The sequence below is a fragment of the Pinus tabuliformis genome, chromosome X (assembly GCF_031772625.1).
Source record: "Pinus tabuliformis cultivar Carrire ecotype Pingquan chromosome X, CPIR1, whole genome shotgun sequence".
Lineage (NCBI taxonomy): Eukaryota > Viridiplantae > Streptophyta > Pinopsida > Pinales > Pinaceae > Pinus > Pinus tabuliformis.
Genome location: NC_142308.1, coordinates 1,415,663,485 through 1,415,683,903, shown reverse-complemented (window position 1 = coordinate 1,415,683,903; position 20,419 = coordinate 1,415,663,485).

Below are 20,419 nucleotides of genomic sequence, written 5' to 3'. Positions count from 1 at the left end.
CCACTTGGAACCTGTTTAGATGTTGTCTCCTGTGTGTCAGCTGCTTTTGGTGTTTCGGCTTCCTTTGAGCTCTCAAGATTGCTTATGATTGAGTCGAATTGCTGCCATTCCTAGAGCAATTTTGGGTCAATTTGGGCATCTACATTCACCTCTATGCTGCTCTGCTCCTGCTCTTTTCCCTGGGTTTTCTCTTGCTCTCTTCTCTGCACTTCTTCCTGCTCTTTTCCCTGCACTTCCTCCTGCTCTTTTGATGTAGCAGGAGGTTCCTTAGTGAGTCGCTGCTCAGGCTAGCTTGATTCTGTCATTGGGGTCGTTGCTAACATATCTAGAGGCAGAGTTTGCAACCTTTGTTCTCCAAGTCTGTTAAATTCAACTAACTCGTCATCCTGATATTTAATTCTGGCCCACGATTTAACCTGGAATATTGACTCGGCTGAGGAGAACAGGTCATCAAATATATCTTCTTTATGGTCAAATTTAGTTAATTTTTCCTGTTCAAGTGCATTGTAGGCGACTTTGTTTGGATCAAATCGCCTATTAGGAAGAGTGGCTAGATTTAGTGCTTTGATCTTATCAGCCTCTTTCTCTGCATATTTAAAGTCATGCAGAGCATAGACACCGCATCTTAGAGGAAAAGGAGGGCAAACCTGCTTCTTTTTTCTCTTTAGAGTCTATGTAACTCCTTCGGATGTAATCTGATAGGCTACCTCCCGGGCTAACAGTTTATCGGGTATGTACAAAGGGAGGACATGAGGCTTGGCTTGGCTGCCAAAAACTCTTACATAGGTGAATTTTTCTTCTCTGAACCATATTCCTACGGATGTCAAGTCAACCTCCGCTTGGTAAGAAATCTTAGGAGCAGGTTTATCAAAAATGGAATAGTGAATGGGTAACATAAAACCATTGCAAACTTGATATAAATGGTGCTTATAGTGGGCTTTCCATAACTTCTGATGGTATATATGAATGGGCATGGGGTCTTGTGGAGTCCATCTACATCCAAGCACAGGAAATTCAGAATTAAAACAAAAGGTGTCCAAGATATAGGCACTATAGTAGAATGGGGGAATGACCCTTTCAGTAATGCGAGATTTGTTTCTAAATTCAAGGACTGTGGTTGCTAGCTTATCAGACAATATAGTTGCCCAATTCATTACTTCACTATTACATGCTGCCTCCATCAAAGGAACCATCTCTATAGTGAAGTTTGCGGAATTATGTAACCCCCACAATCTACACATCATTATCCCAGCATAACAATAAGGAGAACACAAAGAATCGACAGAGTACTTACCCAAAGACGCATGCTTGTGTTTTGCTGGGTTTTGCCTCCAATCCCGAATGGGTTCAGATTCAATTTTGTTCTCATTTCTGAATTTATCCAAGAATGCCTTGTTGTACTTCTTTTCCGTTACAGGTAAATGGTACATTTGCCTCAAATCATCAGGTTGAAATGAATCGAAGACTCTCCCGTCCATGGTGCAAAATGTTTTATTTAAGATTAGGATTTCTTCAATTGCCCACTTGACCACATCTGTATATGGGAGAATTTGTTCTCGTGCTGCTATCCGATGAAGGAAAAAGTCGGCTAAATCCTTTAGAGTAGCATCAAATTTCCGAGTCGTGTCTGCTGTGGCTTGCACTGTTGTTAACTCAGGCTCTTTGGCCTCAATCAAATTGTAGGTGCTTAGCCAAGTAGTTTTTCCGAGTCCTAGACATGTAGTGTCGGATATCAGTCCCTTTCTATTTGTTCATGGATCGGCAGTGGGTTGCCCTGTAGTTGGTGAAGCGGAAGCTGTTGCGGTTTTCTTAGATTTCTTCCCCATTTTGCTTGAATTTACTACTTTGGAAGAGCTCTGCACAAGAGTGAAAATGAACGTAATGCGGAGAATTGATAGCGCAAACCAAAGAAGAACGAGATATATTAATCAATGAATAATGGAGGATTTAAATTAAGGTGGCCACGAATGCAATCTCTGAAGAGATTTTAGACTTACTGTTTCATTAAATGGCCGTTTAAACCTGTCAATCCTTTAAATGCTCATTATGTCGTTTATTGGCCAAATGATTCACTTAAGCGTGGCTTTGATGTTTTGGCGGTTGAGTGCAAGTGAATCGCTATTGGGAAAAGAAAGGCCATTAATACTAAATAACCATAAAATATCCCGGCTTTACCAATCTTTTTTGAAATCTGCGCTTTTAGCTTTATCGCAATCGGCGATCGGGGGAAAGCTTAAGTTGTTATATTGGTTCCTTTCGGAATCCCCAATTGCCGATAGCGATATCGCCAATTCGCATCGGGAGATTTGAGCGAGGGCTTTAGATGCAGGCATGGTATATCCCCGATCGCCGATAACGATATCGCATCGGAGTGAAGAGGGGCCCTTTGCTATGATTGCTTACCTTCCCGATATCCGATAGTCTTTTGTGCATTGTCATGTCGGGGAAAATCAATGGGTCTTTTAAGTCATGCCTCCCTTGTCATTGCGATATGCGATCTTGCGATCGCTTTATCACAATGATAAAAAGATCATTCATTTTTATTATAAGACCGATTAATTGGTTTATCAAAAAGGTTTTTAATGTATTATTTTGTTTCAGACATTTTTGAATAAAAATAAGTTGATACCAATTTTAGATGAAAAGGGACCCATTCCATATTATAGTTATGAAAATAAAAATTTATATGACATGGGGGGTTGTTGTAGAGCACAACATGATGATATAAGGACTAATAGGTTTACAAACCCTAAGTCCAAAGAATTTATGTGAAATTGTCTTGTTGTATACATGTATCAACAAAGTAGTCATTGGACTCTAGTTGTTATGTCAACAAGGTGATGGTCAGATGCCTTATGACATTCCAATGCCCTCCATAAAGAAATAACAACCTATAGGTATTTGAAAAAGCTTTAATTTATTTCTCATTAATCATGAGATTTTCCACTTTGATTTTTCATCTAGTGTGCAAGGGGTTCTCTATGTAGTAAAATGTTGTAACATATGGAGTATAATTTTGTTGGAAATAATGAGAGGGGGGTGAATCAATATTTATTTTCAATTTTTTATTTTACCAGTTAGATCACTTATATTTAGTTCACAAAATGAACAATGAGAGAATAAATAATTCTATTAATTTATTCTTTACAATAAATCAAGTACAATATATGTGTAGGGCTCCAAACCTAAATTAAGAAACCATTCTTCAATCTCCTTGGCTCCAACCTATATTATTCCAAGCACCAGCTTGGACTTCCCAAGGCTCCAACCTTGTCAATTTGAGGCACCAACCTCTAGGGCTCTAACCCTATTTCGGGTATAGGATCCGACTTGGTTTCTTGAGGACTCTTATCCTCTAGGGATCCAACCCTATCTTCTAAGGCACCAACCTTGTCTCTATGAGGCTCCAATCTCTTCGGCTCCGACCCTTAGCTTTACTTTATCAAGATGTGTTTGGTTATACTTCACGACTCCCAATGTCTTCTTCAACGAACCCTATCAATATTTAGCGATGCCTTCACTTAGTCTCCACGCCGCTTCATTAATGACAACCTTGTCTTCTTAGAAAGTGTCATCACTGCTCTTCATCATACCCAAAAAATTTCTCCAAGTCACCTCATGATGACATCAATGATGCATCATGGAATTCAATGTTATCTCCAAGATCACTCAGGACTTCTCACCAAAATGTCTTCAATCTGGGATCTTCTTCAAGGTCACCCCACAAAGGCTTCAATTAAAGTCTCCAAGAATGTCTTCAAGCTATCCTTTAAAAAGTTTCTTCAATACTCTCCACTGGCTCCTTAATAGATGCTCCAAAACCCTTCATTGATTTCAATGTATGTTGATACAAAAAAAATGAGTGATATACTTGTGTTCCTTCAACAAGATTCTTCACCGTACATGTCCAATATAGGTCTCCACCATTAGTATTTATTGTATCTATAACTCCATTGTAGGTATAGGAGTATTAATGCTGCAATCATAATTCAACTCTGAATCTAGAATAGTGTAAAACTGGCCTTGACCCTTAACTTTGTTGACTATTCACTTTAGTTCTTTGAGGCTAATCCCAGAGGAAGTAGCCACAGTCCAAAGATTATCCGAGATCCAAGTTAATTTGTTAAATCTGAAGTTGAAGGATGCACTGTGTCAAAAAAAATCAGATCCGAGCTTGCTACTATGTATTTCAAGACCTTTACAACTGAACTGTAATATGTTCTGAAGGTAGACAGTCCAAGCCACACGAATCTTTCCACTATCCGAAAATTATAGCCACTAAAAAACCACAGGACTATGTCAATGGTTTAGTCCACGAGAATATGAGGATAGTCATCCATTTATCACATTTTTGGTGTTGTGCAGCGGTAAGTTTTAAGCCCAAACAAAAATTCCAATACAACTCCTTTTTATGCTGCCTTTCTCTGAGTACAAGAGTTCTCTGTCTTAGATGACCAAAAACGATGACTAGAACAAGGCAACCAAACTCATATATATAGTGGTTTTGTAAGGTAAATGAAGGGACACATCTATATGAAGGTAGGCCGACATAAATGAGTGAGTAGGTTGGCTTGAAATTAAATATATATTTCTTAACTTAAAAATTCATTATCTCATCAACCGCTGAGAGTTTCGGGGCAAGTAAGGGCTCATTAGAAAGAGGAAAAAATCATCTTTAATATGGTGTAGGATCCAATTTGAAAGGATGCCTCCAAGGTGTTAAAATTTATTTTTCTTTGTGACTTCTCTTGAAATATTTAGTGCAGAAGATGATTAGAACAACAATAGGTAATTAGGGCTTGATGATTAGGACAGCAAGAGGTTATTAGTGTGTCCCCAAGTGCTTTGTCATCATGTAAGTCATCCATGTCACCATGATAGTGTATCCAACATCATGATAATGTATTTAGCATTCATGTCATCATGATAGTGTAGCATCATGTATCTAATAATAGTGCAGTGATATGTCACCAACCATAATGTAACATTTATTAATTTTCCATTAAGATATTTCCAAGTCCTTCATGTCATGTCTTTCCATTAAGTGATTTCCAAGTCCTTCATGTCATGTCTCCAATCATTGTCCATGTCATCAATACCTTCATTAAGTGCCATCACGTATGACATCATCAAGTGTGGTCATTCATGTATAGTCCTTCAATATCAAGTGTAAGGACATCATCTAGGTTCTAGGCTTCTTCATCAAGAGTAAGAACATCATCATGATTTCTAGGGTTTATTCATCAAGATCAAGGATACATGAGGTTATGGTGTCTTCATGGTTAGTTCAAGCATCTAGGACAAAACATCTTCTTAGTGTCTTGACATCAAAATGGAATCATTAATAGCTTGACATCTTCATTAATGGCATCCTTATCAAATAAGAGGGACTTGTCATCATGAGCATGGACATCATCATAATATGCATCACAAGAATATTTTCAATCCCAATAATGCCATATTGACATTAATGACAACTTTGATTAACAATCTCCCCCTTTGTCATTGATGGCAATATTTTTTCCCTTCCAACATTTTCTCCCCCTTTGACATCAATGGAAAACAGGGTGCCCAAGTACTCCCCCTATTAAGTTGCTTCTCTTCATCATATTTTATTCATCAATAATAGTTCTTCATAGGTATGTTGCTCCCCCTGTTATGGTGTTCTTCCTTATGGAAATGTGGTCCATGATAGATGTGTTTACATTTCTTCTTGTGATGAACCAACTCCCCCTACCTTCATAAACTCCTTTAGCTCAAGAAAGATTGAGTGCTTTGTGATCAAATGGAAGAAATATTCAAAAATAGTCCATCGGATGAGTAAGGGATCATGTTCTTTAATGGAGTTGATCTCGAGAGATGATCTATCAAAGGATGATTGTCCATGAGTGACTCATCAAGGATTTCATACGGCCCTTTCACGATAGCTTCTACAAGAATGATCCCAAGCTCCCCCTAACTGTATGGTCTCTTTTTTGGCAGAGTTTCATCATCAAACACTTGGAATATCACATCTGTCAAGGATTTCTTCATCAAATCAAAAACATGTGTTGTTGGCTAGAGTGTCCAAGAGACTTTCGGATCCAATTTGCTTCTTTCTCCATATTTGTGTAACTTTATTTTCTGTCTTGGTTGTCATGGTTCTAGCTTATGTAGGGACCCAATTCAAGTTACAATCACATGCCATATGTCCAATGTTATGGAAATTGAAGCACTCCATCTTGTTTATGAATGAGTAATCATGACTTCTTCTTGCAAAATTGCTTCTAGGAGATTGACAGGGACCATTATATTTGTCTTTGTGATATGCCCTACAATATTTTTCCATGTGCCCAAAGTTTGTACAAGAATAGAAATAACCACGAAATATACTTTGGTACCTAGGAGATGAATATTTCCTTGATGTACTTATGAAGTATTTTCGCCTTGGGATTTTTTGATGACATTCATTGCCTTTTGTATTCTTGACACCATCTGCAAGTCTCCTTGGAGTATAATTTCTTCCATAATTGTCTTGACTCTTCTTCTTGCCTTTGCTGGAACTGAGAGCATCAACGTTTCTTTATGGGTTCCTCACATCCTTGTTGTTTGAAGCATTATCATTATATCTTGAGGATTCACTTGCATAGCCAAGAATTGATTTATCAAGGGGAGACCTTTGATGACTTAAGATGTCATCTAGGATTTGAGAACTTTTCAAGTTCTTATTCAGTAAGTCAACTTCCTTTTTAAGAAAGAAAATTTCTTCCTTTATTTTCTTCCATTCTTCATCCTTCTTTGATTGTATGATCTCCATTTATTCCTTCATCTTGGTTGCTTCACATGATTGGGCCTTAAGAGAAGTGATTTATGATCTTAACTTGGTGATGTCATCATTCCTTTTTTCTAGTTGGCATGTCATGGTGTTTCTCTCATTTTCTACTTCATCAACTTGTCCTTCTATGAATGCCAAAGCTTCCATCACCTTCACAGCTCCTTGTGCTTGTTTCCTTGGTTCTTCTAGTTGAGATCTAAGGGAGGAGACCTCTTCCTTGTATTGACCAATCTTTGCTTCGAGTTTGTTCAATATCTCGAGTCTTTGTTCAAGGTGGCTTGACAAAGTGTCTTCCTTTTTATTTGTCTTATCCAATTGATTTGTCATGGATATAACTTCTTCATGATGCTTTCTCTTCTTTTGATGAAATTCTTCCTAAAGCTTGGTGAGCTCTTCATCTCTTTCTTGTACTTGAAGCTTGAAAAGGTCAACTTCCTTCCTTGTCTTTTCATGGTCACCATTTTGCGATTTCATCTTAAGCTCCTCATTTTCCATTTTCCATTTTCAAACTATTAATCTCTTCTATGGAAGCTATAAGTTTTGCTAGGAGATCTTCTTCTTTACTTTCTTCTTCTTCTAGGTCTTCTATGGCCTTGATGTCATCACTCTTATTTTCAACTTTCTTGATGGGTTCTGGATTTCCTTCTTTCTTTCCATCATCTTTTTTACTAGAGGTCATGGTCAACGCTCCTTTTAAGTGAAGGTAATGAAGTTTGTCCCATATATCTTTTGTTGACAAACATTTCTCCAAATTGGCCTTTATAGAATCTGGTAGCCCATTCAAAATTTCTTTCATCGCTCTTGTATTGTACTCCTTGGATTATTCGTTCATCTTGCTATCCGTAATCACTGATTCCCATACTTCAACGCCTTGAGCCATTAAGAAATTTCTCATTCTTATCTTCCATACATCAAAATTTCCATTCAACAATGGAACTTTCTCAATTTGATTGTCTTCAGTTTTCACAGTTGAGGAAGAGACATCTTTATAAAGATTGAAGGCTTTCTTCCTTCACTTTGCCATTGTGTTATAAGGATCAACCTTCAAGTTGTTAGGCTTTGAGTGAAGGTACTGGATCTGATACCAATTGTTGGAAATACTGAGAGGGAGGTGAATAAGTATTTCTTTTCAATTATTATTTTTACTAGTTAGATCACTTATATTTAGAACACAAAATGAACAATGATAAAATAAATGCTTTTATTACTTTATTCTTTACAATAAATCAAGTACAATATATGTGTAGGGCTCCAACCCTACATGAAGACACCAATCTTCAATCTCCCAGGCTCCAACCTATATTATGCTAAGCACCGACTTGGAATTCTCAAGGCTCCAACCTTGTCAATTTGAAGCACCAACCTCTAGGGCTCTAACCCTATTTTGGTACAGGCTCCGACCTGGTTTCTTGAGGACTCCTATCCTCTAAGGCTCCAACCCTATCTTCCAAGGCACCAACCTTATCTCTACAAGGCTCCAACCTCTTGGGCTCCGACCCTTAGTTTTACTTTGTCAAGATGTGTTTGGTTATACTTCACGGTTCCCAATGTATTCTTCAACGAGCCATGTCAATCTTCAACTATGCCTTCACTTAGTCTCCACATCACTTCATTAATGAAAACCTTGTCTTCTTAGAAGGTGTCATCACTGCTCTTCATCATATCCAAACAATTTCTCCAAGTCATCTCATGATGACATCAACGATGCATCATGGTCTTCAATGTAATCTCCAAGATCACTCAGCACTTCTCACCAAAATGTCTTCAATCCGAGATCTTCTTCAAGGTCAATCCAGAAAGCCTTTAATCAAAGTCTCCAAGAATTTATTCAAGTCTTCAATACTCTCCACTGGTTTCTTAATAGATGCTCCAAAACCCTTCACTGATTTCAATGTATGTTGATACAAAAAAATGAGTGATATACATGTGTTCCTTCAATCTGATTCTTCACCGTACATGTTCATTTAGCTTCAAACATTATTCTTGACTATCCAATATAGGTCTCCACCATTATTCTTTACTGTACCTATATCTTCACTGTAGGTATAAGAGTATTAATGATGTAATCATAATTCAACATTGAACCTGGAATAGTGTAAAACTAGCCTTGAACCTTCCTTGAATTTGTTGACTGTTCACTTCAGTTCTTTGAGGCTAATCCCACAAGAAGTAGCCACAGTCCAAAGATTACCTGAGATCCAAGTTAACTTGTTAAATATACAGTTGAAATATGCACCGTGTCAAAATAAATAAATCAGATCTGAGCTTGTTGTTGTGTATTTCAAGACCTTTATAGCTGAACTGTAATATGTTTTGAAGGTAGACAATCCGAGCCACTGGAATCTTTCCACAGTCAGAAAATTACAGCAATTAAAAAACCACAAGACTGTGTTAATGATTTAGTCCACAGGAAGATGAGGATAGTCATCCATTTATCACATTTTTGGTGCTGTCTAGTGGTAAGTTTTAAGCCCAAACATTAATTCCAATATAACTCCTTTTTTATGTTGCCTTTCTTTGAGTACAAGAGTTCTCTGTATTAGAAGGCAAAAAAATATCACTAGAACAAGGAAACCAAACTCATATATATAGTGGTTTTGTAAGGTAAATGAAGGGCACATCTATATGAAGGTAGGTTGGCATAAATGAGTGAGTGTAGGTAGGCTTGAAATTAAATACATATTTCCTAACTTAGAAATTCATTATCTCATCAACCATTGGGAGTTTCGGGGCAAGTAAGGGCTCATTAGAAAGAGGAAAAATCTTCTTTAAGATGGTGTAGGATCCATTTTGAAAGGATGCCTCCAAGATGTCAAAATTTATTTTTCTTTGTGACTTCTCTTGAAATCTTTAGTGTAGAAGATGATTAGAACAACAATAGGTCATTAGGGCTTGATGATTATGACAACAAGAGGTTATTAGTGTGTCCCCAAGTGTTTTGTCATCATGTAAGTCATCTATGTAACCATGATAGCGTATCCAACATCAAGAAAGTGTATCTAGCATTCATGTCATCATGATATTGTAGCATCATGTATCCAATAATAGTGCAGTGATATGTCACCAACCATAGTGCAACATTTATTAATTTCTCATTAGGAGATTTCCAAGTCCTTCATGTCATGTCTTGCCATTAAGTGATTTCCAAGTCCTCCATGTCACGTCTCTGTCAAAATTTGGATGCCCAAATTCATACTGCAACAATTGATTAAATTTCTCCTACTTGTTAATTTCTTAATCAAGTTACTTACTGTTTCATACAGTAAATATAGAAACTTATATACTGCAGCCTACACCATTTAAATTTATAAGCGGAAACAAGAAACTGAACAGGAAATAGATACAACACAATGACACTGTTATTTTTGGACAAAAGTCCTTGGAAAAACCCAATGTAGGAAAACCAGTGCAACAACTCTGAGGGTTTTATTATTATGCAGTAGTAAATTTGAGTACAATTCATTGGAATCCCGACTGACTATCTGATATAAAGAGAAACTGGACAAAAAAAATAGTGACATGATCTCACCCTGTCACTGGAAGAATCTAACCCTCATATCACTGGAAGGAGGCTCTGCATCCCTTCTGTGTCAGCCTCTGCGTGGATCTGCATCAACCGTACGCAATTTCTGCATCACCTTTGTTGGATATTGCATTGCTCGTCTTTCAAATCCTCTGCTGCCCAAAAAAATTGATTTTCTAGACTCTCGGTCTCACACCCCAGCTCACAGCTTCTGTGTCTTGATTTATTCAGGAGGAATTTGATCTCCCTCTAGGATTTGCATTGCCACTGCATCAGCTCTACGTGGGACAACGTCAGCCTCTCTTTGGACATTGTTCTTCCCTATCTATCTTGTACTCTCCAACCCAGGAAAAATTCCCTCTTTGAGATACTATCTCTTCCCCTCACTGCAAAAGATCACTTTGAATTTCTCTTCGACCACTGCTCTGCTTCATAAATTCGATCTTCTGAACTTTATTCAGTGTGTTTTCCAAGTCCCCATCAAGCCTTCTCTTATAATCCTCTCGTTGAACAATCAACAACCTAGATTATATCCTAATCAATGGCTAGGATCATATTGACTTGATCTCCGCCTTCTTATAGAAGTTTCACCCACAATTTATATTAATACCTATTAATTATTTTTATTTCCTAAGTTTAGACTTAGGGACTATGATGCAAGTAAATTCTAAGTGCAGACACAAATAATTCCTCTAACCCGAGAGAGCGGGTCTAGTAACACACAAACAATCTATGGGAGATCTTCTTAAGCTATAATCAATTAAGAAGGTCTACTTCTTAGAATGCTATTCCACTTGGCGATGATCCTGCTTCCTCGCTCCAACTATCTTTCATTTCCTTCCTTCGAACACCTGAAAAAAAACAAACAACAACAAACAACAAATGTAATAGCATACAATATTGTATTCAACCTACTTAACAAGTCAAGGAACATTAAGCCACAAAGATGTAAAATGACACTTCATGTAGGAAATCAATTGATAGTTGCATTCATATAAATCGGAAAGAGATTACAACCAGTGTCTTGACGTTGCTGGTCTCCTCCGACGTATCCGAGTTGCCACACTTTTGCTAGCACTTCATGGACAACCCCAACAATAGAGGTTTTAAGGCCTCATTCCCTTTAGTCTCAAATCACACCGAAGCACACTATTCTCCCTCAAACATACACTAGAAAACTTCAAACTATAGATGTCTTGCTGATTATTCTAACTCCACACTAAAAACTTCAACTAGAACTTAATTAGGACTACCTTGTCCTTAGGAAGAAGAGAGGTTTATATTAGCTTGGATGGAGGGGAGATGGTTCCTCTTCTCATGGGAGAAGGCCTTATCTCTTGGATTAGTTCCATCCTAATAGGGGAAAGGAGCCCAAATTGTCCTCCTTGATTCCATCAGACCTAACCATTCACCAGACTTCCATTACAAAGCTTCTAGAGCTGGAAGCTTCGGCTCCATATTTAAAAAACTTTCCAAAAGAGGATTGATGCGACTGAGAAAGGGCTCAGTCAATCCAATTGACACTAGGGATAGTTGTAATCCCTGCATATCAGCATGAGGAGGACACAGGTCATTAGCATCGATCTTGTAAATTGGGATAAACAGAAGATTTTTGGGAAATGATGCAAAAAGGAAATGTTCTTCTCATGAAGAGGGACACAATGAGAGTTTCTTCATGATAGGAAAGCATATCAGGTACACTATAGATGTCCTCCAGGATCGTAGACAGGGAGTATAGGGGCAGTGACAAAATACTATGTAATAGATGCCCCCTAAAGCGTGAAGGTCGAACTAGAGTCAGGGGTGAAATGCTTTACAAGTGGAAACGAGGAACCAGAGTCTGTCATCGGAAAACCTGTAAGTAAGCATAGATACATATACATCACTGAAAACTCTGAATAATAATACATGAATTGTGGTATGGACATAGCCATCCAGAAAATGATCATGCAAATGGATTCAAGGCATGGGCGCAACCATTCAATGGAAAGGATCATAATGAAAGGTATGGTCGCAACCACCCAATAATAAAAAGGATCACATATAACAACTCATGGTATGGTCATAGCCATCCATCCGAAAGAGACAATTGTATCAGAACAATCATGTCACATCGCCTCGCAACCTGGACTTTTGTAATCTGAGTCCAGTGTCTTGCGCTCCAACACGACCCGATAAAAGTACAAATTATAACATGTAAATGGATATATTGGCATTGAACATGCTAGAAAATCGCTTGATTACTAGTCAATGACATGAATTGTTAACAAGCTCGAGAGAAACCACCAATAATGACAATGGTCCTCAAGGTATGAGCATCACAATTCATGGAATGCAAATAAAGGCACTGAAGTCGAACACCTGTGAAATCACCCGATCGAAAGCCAATGATGTGAATTTGTCATCAAGTGCGAAGAACTTGCCATTAGGGCATGCAAACTCTAAGATACTGGAAGGGAGTCTCTTGGACAACTTCTTGGATAATGAGTTGAAGTCGACAGGAAGTGACCATATCGAAGGAGGGCCATGATGTATCCCACATCATCGACACGAGACAAAGGGATGCAAATGATTTTAGATGATACAGAGAATCAGGAGTAAGTGTAACAGCAAAAGGAATAACTCTTGAACATATCGACGACACGATTCCAGAGTTTAGCAGCTTTTCGATCCATAGGATCAGTGATCATGATGATGTGGTAGAGATCAAATGGAAGGCAAAAATGAATGACCAAACCCAAGAAGGTCAATGATGAAAGGAGGATATCCCAGCCCGACACGAAATAGAAAGTGTCATGTTCAAGAGCGAGTTGCCGACACAACTGATAAATTTCCAATTTTCCCTCACCATTTCTGGCGGGTACTCCAATTATTTTTTATCGCAAGCTTGAAGGGGATAACATGTGCTCACACTGTAAGTTCATCCTTCGGAAGAATATGACCTGGTAAGTTTAATGAGCCCTAGGAAGGAGAAGCTCACGTTCGTCATGGTGATGAATCCAATGTTGTTTAATGTTTTAACGAGTCCGAAAAAGGGGTAACTCAATATCTTTTTCATACACGGAAAATAAAACTCCACATGGTCAATTTTCATATATTTGTGTCTCTCGAGCCCGAAAAGGTAGAAAATGATACTTGAGAGAACTGCTTGACCATTTCAGTCAAGGAGTACCTTTTTCGTAAATAGTTCATCCCAACCCGAAAAAGTGGTAAACGTATACTAGGTGAACGACGTTTCACAACCTTTAACAAGTTCAAAATGACAATATCTCGATAAGCTTTTCGTATTCTAAGAGTCAGAAAAGAGTTGAAAGTAGACCCCTCACTTTTATTCTCTTTAACGAGTCAAAAAGGGGAAAAAATACTCGGCAATATTTTCATCTTTTACGAGTTAGAAAAGAGCTTAAAGGTGACTCATCCTAGAGGAACGAGTGGTATAAAGGGTAGAAATTGATTTCGGCAATGATGGAACTACTCAAAATATGTAATGGTCAAGAGGCTGGCTAATAAAACCACTCATTGTTGTGGTTCCTCAGGAAAGGAAAAAACAACCTAGTGAAAGCATATGATCGGCCAAAGAGATGGTGGTAGTGGAATAAAACAACCAAGGCTCATCTACAAGATATCAGCTGATTAAAACGACAATCACAAGATGTAAATTGGGCATGGGTTCATTTTTATACAAGCTTGAACCATGGAAAAATCTGCTTAGATTCGGTTTCATGTTTACACAAGCTTGAAACAAAAAACTATGCTTGCTATAATTTTCCATGTTGCCGACATAATGACTCAATCGAGGTACATGCCCCCAAGCTTCATTTCAGTCAACTAGGTGGATGGAATGAAGGTTCACTTTCAAGATCTTGGAAAGACTCCACGGGGATTTTACGAGATCTTAATCAAAGACTCGATTGGGAAAAGGGAGTTGCTTCATTTTTTAATGAGGTTGGCATAGTAAAAGAAATATCCTCGAGACCCTTGTTTCATTTTTTTAACGAGCTTGACACAAGACAAAGAACTATGCTCACACCCTTTGTTTCATTTTTTAACGAGGTTGAAACAAGACCAGGAACTATCCTCATGACTCATTTCATTTTTTAACGAGATTGACACAAGACCAGGAACTATCCTCACCCCTTGTTTCATTTTTTAACGAGGTTGACACAAGACCATGAACTATCCTCATGACTCCTTGTTTCATTTTTTAATGAGGTTGACACAAGACCAGGAACTATCCTCACAACATTTGTTCATGACCCATAAGAGAACATGGCTCCCAAGAGGTCCTCACTAGATGGGAGAAACATGCTCTAGGAGGAACACATGTCAACCGGTACCAATAACAGATCAGGTTCCAATGCCCGCAGTACATAATGTACTATACCATCTGTGTGATCATCAGTAGATTTGGAGATAGAACGGGTAGCCACATAATTGACCTGTGGCAGGGAAGGTACTTCTTGAAAACAAGAGCCAATAGGGGATGATGGTTGCAAAGGAGGCGCCTGGTGACCAATGAACGACAATTAATCAATGGTCACTATTCTCCCTTCATGCGAAAAACAAACCACATGGAAAAGCGAAGAAACAAGAGCACCCATGACATAAAAATAGTCGCGTCCAAGGAGAAGATTGAAATATAAAGGACCTTGGACTACCATCATGTCTATATAGATGGTCTTTCCACCCAAAGTAATAGGGAACTTCGGAAGGATCCCTAAGGGTTGACTAGTTCCTCCATTGAAAGCCAACAAATTTTGAGTGAGAGGCACAAGCTGTGGGGAACCCAAAGCATGCCAAGTAGTAGAAGACATGATGCTGACAGACGCGCCTTCATCCAATATAGTGCCATGTACTACCATATTATAGGCTTGTATTGTAATCTGGAAAGGCACATAAGATGGGAGGCGGAATGCAGTCAATTGGATCCAATTGAAAGAAACGACAAGACTACCTGGTGGGGGTATCATATGATTTCCCCCAGGCTCTGCAAGAGAAGGAGAAGGAATCTCCTGAACAACTGGGATGGGAGGGTTACTCTTCAATTCATGAGAATCTAGGGGGACGAGAAGAACATGAGCAATATGATCACTACCCTCGTCGGGAACAAAGTGAACAACTGAAGGCGGAGTGATGTCGACACTTTTTTCGACTAATGGTCGGTCGAGAATAGACACAAGAGAGTCATGATCAGGAAGAGCAGGATGGAAAAGAGATGAATCCAAGTCAATCTCTGTACCAACTACGATAGGGTTAGAAGAAAGCCTTTGATGACCAACAAGAAGTTGGGGTTGAGGAGCTACAAGGTTTTCCAAAACTTTGGAAGCTTTATCCATAAGAGGACAAAGGTGAAGAAGATGCTCTCCTTCACATAACCTATAGGGGAATCTAATCTTCTCTTTCTTCTTACCATCATTAGCTTACATCTTTGTGGCTTAATGTTCCTTGACCTGTTAAGTAGGTTGAATACAATATTGTATGCTATTATGTTTGTTGTTTGTTGTTGTTTGCTTATTTCAGGTGTTCGAAGGAAGGAAACGAAAGATAGTTGGAGTGAGGAAGTAGGATCATCATGAAGAAGAATAGCTTTTTAAGAGGTAGGCCCTCTTAATTGATTCTAGCTTAAGGAGATCTTCCATAGATTGTTTGTTTGTGACTAGACCCGCTCTCTCGGGCTAGAGGAATTGTTTGTGTCCGCACTTAGAATTTACCTGCATCAGAAATTGGCGAACGCACTGAGAGTTTCTTCATGATAGGAAAGCATGTTGGGTACACTGTAGAAGTCCTCTAGGATCGTAGACGGGGGGGAGTACAGGGACAGTGACAAAATGTTGTGTAACAGGAACCCATTAAAAATAATTAATTATTTTAATAAAACTGCCTCCAGGTGGTATTTCCCAAAACAATTTCTGGGTATCAGAGAATGCATGTGTCTAAGCCTTCCTAAAAAAATTAAGACTTAGAGCACATCCGATGCTACTAGAAATAAACACTCCCTCTTAGCGATGAATGTGCTCTAGCAATGCAACCTACTAAAGCATTACTCTGTAATGTAACATCTCCTTTTGCGCTGCTAATATCTGACATCCTGTCCACCAACTACTGCACAAATGTTGCATCTGTACTATCGCTGACCCTTCCACTGTCAACACTGCATCTACATTGCAACTCCCTTTGAATTATGCATTTTTGCTACTGCTAGTACTGCCACTACCAACTGCATCTGCACTACAATCTTCTCCAATTTCTGCTACTATTGCATCAGCAATGGAAAAACATCCAAAATTATTGAACTAGTGTTCAACATAATACATCTACTGTTGAAGTTCTGACAGCTAGTAGTATCTTCACTGACCCTCTGAAGCTTTTGTGCTGTTGTTGACCTCTGCTCTATGCCAACTGCACTATTTCCACCTTTGCTCTGTGTTGCTCAGTCTCTGGCGCTCCAAGCCACTGCAACTGTCACTTCAACCTCCTCTGGATCATCTGGAACTTAGTCCATCCTGCTACTATTGATTTAGGCTCCTGTAGCAAGGTATTGATTCGAGAGGTGGACTTCTCAAGGATCATGCCCATCTGAAGCTCTTTTCAAACTACAACTCTAAATAAGCCCACCTCCCTCTTGGAGGTATCTTAGCTGTCATGGAAAAATCCTCCTCCTCGATCTTCACGGTTGCAACCTTCAGATCATGCTTCTCATCTTTTTCCTTCTTCCTGAGAGGAAATTGCGTTGTGTAGTGACCCATTTCACCACACCTGAAGCATTTAATCTTCGAAACGTCCTTCTTCTGCTTTCATTTCTCCTGTTTCCCCTTGGATGCAAGGGATGCATTCTCGTCCTTCTCCTTAGGCTTCGACCCACTGCTACTGCTTCCGTCAAGTTTACACTTGACTAAGTCTCTCCTCAACTCCTCCTGCTTAAGAGCCGCCCACATTTCATCCCAACTTAGGAAATTTTCCCTACCCCGGATACTCTAGAAAAAGACTTGCCAATCTTTAGAAACAAAATTTAAATCCAGTCTTACCATCTCCGACCCTTGAGGTGTAGACCCCATAGTTGCTAACTAATCTCAGGTCTCTTGAAGCTTCTTGAGGAACGGATCAATGCGTTCCCCCTTCTGCATCTGTGTGGCTCTCATCTTCTACTCTAGGTACATCTTTTGCTACTCAGAAGAAACCTGATACAACGTAGACAATAGATCCCATATATCCTTAGCAGTCCCTCTGCTAGCAATGTGACAGACTACATGATCCTTCACTCTGTTGAGGATCATTCTCTTGGTCTTCGCCATTTCTGCTTTGTACTTCTTGAGCGGATCTGGATCTGTGGGCACAACCACCACACTGTGGACATAGGGTTTGAGAAAATGCTCATCCAGAAGGCATGACATCCTTGCCTTCCAGATTACATAGTTGGATGCCCCATCCAACCTGTTCTAATCTCTCAGTCCATTGGTTGCCATCTCTGCCAAATAGAAAGTTGAATGACCTCCTCTCTCCTCTACGTTGTTTTTGGGCTAGCATATGTAATCCCTAATGGAGTCAATAGATCTGCTGCTGCTCAGCTGATGAGAATTCATACTTCTTGGCTGAAAGTCCTCTAAGGAATAATTCCCTCAACTGTGTTTTTCTCTTCCCTCTGACGTCTCTCTTCCCTTCTGCCCAACAACTGCCTGTAGAAAAAACTGCGTCCCACTAGAGAAACCCCTCTTCACTGAATCCTCTGCTGCGTTGTTCCTTTATCGCTAACAAATTTCAATATGGAAATCTTACCTCTCGGTCGACTCACTTAGAGAGAGATTTATCACAAAAATCTAGCCCTCCTGGCTTGAACTGCGCAAACCCTTCGGGGATTCGAATTACTGCCTCTGCAGGAATTTCGAATTCCCTTTTTCCTTCAACGCTGGGTCTTCCGTCCATTTTATTCTTGCTTGACCTGTAGCTCCGATACCATGTGAAAATTTGGATGCCCAAATTCATACTGCAACAACTAATTACATTTCTCCTACTTGTTAATTTCTTAATCAAGTTACTTATTGTTTCCTACAATAATTATTGAAACTAATACACTACAACCTACACCATTTAATTTATAAGCGGAAACACGAAACTACATAGGAAATAGATATAACACTATGACACTGTCCCTAGAAAAATCCAATGCGGGAAAACTGGTGCAACAACTCTGAGGGTTTTATTATTATGCAATAGTAAATTTGAGTACAATTCATTGTAAGCCTGACTGGATATCTGATACAGAGAGAAACTAGACAAAACAAATAGTGAGATGATCTCACCCTGTCACTAGAAGAATCTAACCCTAGGTCTTGCTGGAAGGAGGTTGTGTGTCCCTTTTGTGTCAGCCTTTGCGCAGATCTGTGTCAACCCTACGTAGTTTCGCGTCACCTCTGATGGGGACTATGTTGCTCATCTTTCAGATGCTCTGCTGCCCAAAAACTTCAATTTTCTACCTTTCGGTTTGTTGATGCCTCAAAAATCGTTGCAACAACATTAGGGGATAACCACCCGGTCCGGACCTTAAAGCAGCTCCTTTTCCGTTTGGTGTGTTGGCTCCGAATGGTTTAACTAGGTCCAGTTACCTTCTCCCTATCGCTATTGGTTTATTATATATCTTTAAATACCAATAGACAGGGATATCAGATCACTTCTTCTTGATGATCAGGCAAGAACATGATCTTTAAGCTGATTTGGGTTCAGCCAAGCCACAACTAAAGTTTTGCCTCTTTGGGAAGAGGACTTAAAATAATATAGAAATTACTCTAAATGCAAACTTATTCTATAATGCAAGTAAAATAAACTAATCTTAATCCTATCTTAATTAGGCAGATATAGATCTAACCCAACCAAGAGCAAGATATTTAAAGTATTGAGATTTTAAATATGCCTTGTTTATAATGAATATCAAGTTAATGAATTAGTTCACTTAACTGACATTATGGATACCAAAACACATCCTATCGAGACCTATTAACTGAAATAATAAACCAACAACACTCATGAAGTAGTTCACAAAAATGATATTGATTATCAAATCAGTAAATCCAATAATTAAACAATAATATGTGGAAATAGTTCACAACACATTACCATTCAATCAATCAATTTTATAAGGCAAATTTCTGAGTAAATAGTTACTCAAAAATCAGAATTTAATTCATAAGAACAGAAATACATAATAACAACATTGAGACAAATTATTCATATTGACAAAAGTGCACAAACATGAATAAAATTAGACATTCCTGTTATCATAAAAATGAAACTGATATTTGAAACAATAGTATTAAAAATACCAATTTATTGCATCCATTTCTATGTCCCTGGTCTTCCACAACTCTTTATATTGCTTGAACTTTTGCCTTCAAAACTAAAGCCACAATAGTGCAAACTTTGCCTATCATGCATAATTCAAGATACAAAGGAAAAATCCTCAATAATCCCCAAATCTAAGATTTTCTCTCCTCTCTCTTACAACTCTAAATTCCTATTACAGAAGTGCTTTCAGAAGTCCAAAAGTGTAGAGGAGAGCCACCCCTTATTATAGTATGCAATCTACTATTTATAATATTTGCAAAGGAATTCTTGAGATGAAAGTTTCTTGAAGAAAATCTGCCAATCCCTTTTATTTGCTCAAAATTCCAATCTTTTAATTGTTGGAGCATTCTCATTGATTAAGATCTTTTCTCCATATCTCTTCTACTGTTTTCCTGCAAAAAGAAATCAAAATAAATTAAGATGCAACAAATAAAATCAAAATATCATTTCTGGCATTTAAAACAAAGCCAATCAAATTCTATTTAAATAAATAATTGAAAATAAAATATAAGCTCTCTATTGTTGCCTGAGATGGTTTAATTGGCCAAGGATATTATTGACAAATGAATCTACAATTAAAAGAGGCTTGGACAAATAAAAATGCAGAAAATAACTCAGAAAATTGATTTTGTTTTAGAAATTCGGCGTTTGATATTCTGCATATTTTTGACCTAATTAATGACCAAATCTATTAGTGAAACCTCCTCAGGAATGTTCTCCTTGATTTTATCTTTTCCAATGAGCTG